This window comes from Pteropus alecto, unplaced genomic scaffold (genome assembly GCF_000325575.1).
Source record: "Pteropus alecto unplaced genomic scaffold, ASM32557v1 scaffold17, whole genome shotgun sequence".
NCBI classification, from domain to species: Eukaryota; Metazoa; Chordata; class Mammalia; order Chiroptera; family Pteropodidae; genus Pteropus; species Pteropus alecto.
The window spans coordinates 3,460,962-3,462,596 of NW_006440645.1; positions in this window are offsets into that span (position 1 = coordinate 3,460,962).

Sequence of the window (1,635 nt, forward strand, 5' to 3'; positions counted from 1 at the left end):
GTTAATTCAGGCGTAATCATTCCATTTCCACCTACTCATCCATCAAGCAAAATGAAAAAGTCCTGTCCCGACCACCATCACGACAAAAACAGTTTTAGAATAAAAATTCCGACCTCTCAAAAGAGTGAAGCAAACTACTGTAGAAACGAGCATAGGAAGGTAACAGATATATTTTAATTCTACCTTTTCCCCTTTCATTTCAAATAATTTGTTAGTTTTACAACACATATTTTCCCCATACCACACAGAGAGCCTGGTCAGTAAATCCCAGTGAGAAACTAAAATCTGAATCGCCAGGCTCACAACGCCGCTCCGTTCACTTTCCGAAGGCTGACCCACTGCGGCCCCTGGGAATGCAGCGTCGCCTCGGCTCGGTTTGCCAGGTTGAAACGTGACTGTTCACTTTTTCACATTCATACTTGACCACATGAACGTTCGACAGATCCAGGACTAATAAGCTGACGGCGGGGTTTGCCCTCATTCTTAAGAGGATACTTTTCAATTATATCTTTTGTTACATCTTAAGAGATAAAAGCTGTATCTGCAAGTGATTAAAAGATGTTTTATATTCATGGTTTCATTTCTGTTGAAATAAAGGCGTAATTTAAACCACACATAATTCATAGCAATTTAGGCCCATTACAGAGTTTCTAGCTTCTTTTTTATGATAGTTACTAATTAAAACAGAGTGTTACTGCCACGCTGAGCCTGTGGCTTCGACACAGGTTTAATGAATAAAACGTCCTGACATAAAAATGAAAACAATAATACAGACAAAGCTGCAAGCTGTTATGTTTCGAGCGTGTGGTAAAGATTAAGGACATTCATTGAAGTTAAGAACTGTGCAGAGAAAGCACTTGTAATATCTTTCTTTAAAAGATTTTTTAGATGAATCTGAAATAGTACTAATTTCTCAAACTTCTGAGCCCTTCATTCCCAGTTGACCCATCCCCAAGAATTTAAACTCACCAGAGTCCCTTTGAAAGGATAAAAGATGGGATACTTTAATATAATCCTAAATACAGGTTTAGATTGAAAATGGGAATTGGGACCATAATTAATTATGTTGCCAAGTTTTTTGAACTTTAAGAAGCCAGACGGAGGTAAATGAGGACATTTCACAAGACCCAAGCCTTCGACAAGTTCATGGGTTAAAACTTGGTAAAATAACAGCATCTTTTTGACATCTGATCAATGCCACATGCAGAATTATTGTGAGGAATTAATACTTTTTTGGTGTTTCCACTTTCTGAAACCACTGAAATGAGAGACTGACAGAAAATCAAAACCAAATATAAACAGTCCTCAGCGAGAGCGAGGGCCTTATGATCACTCTTAAAAAACAGTAACGAATAACAATAACGAGCGATCGCCCGCGGCACGCCGGGCTCTGTGCGCATGTCCGCTCCCGCATCCACCCATCTCGTCTTTCGGGATGAGACCACAGCGCGATGCCATCCCAACCTCACGGCTGCGCCCCTGGGGAGGGGGCTGTCCCGTCCGCCCCGGAGCATTCCGCTGGTGCGCAGGGGGCGGGGAAGGGAGCGCGTCCTGTTCGTTCCCATGGACGGCTCCCCGGATCTCACAGGCGCCCAGGAACCCGGGCGGGAGGAGGAGGGGCGGCCAGGGCAGAGG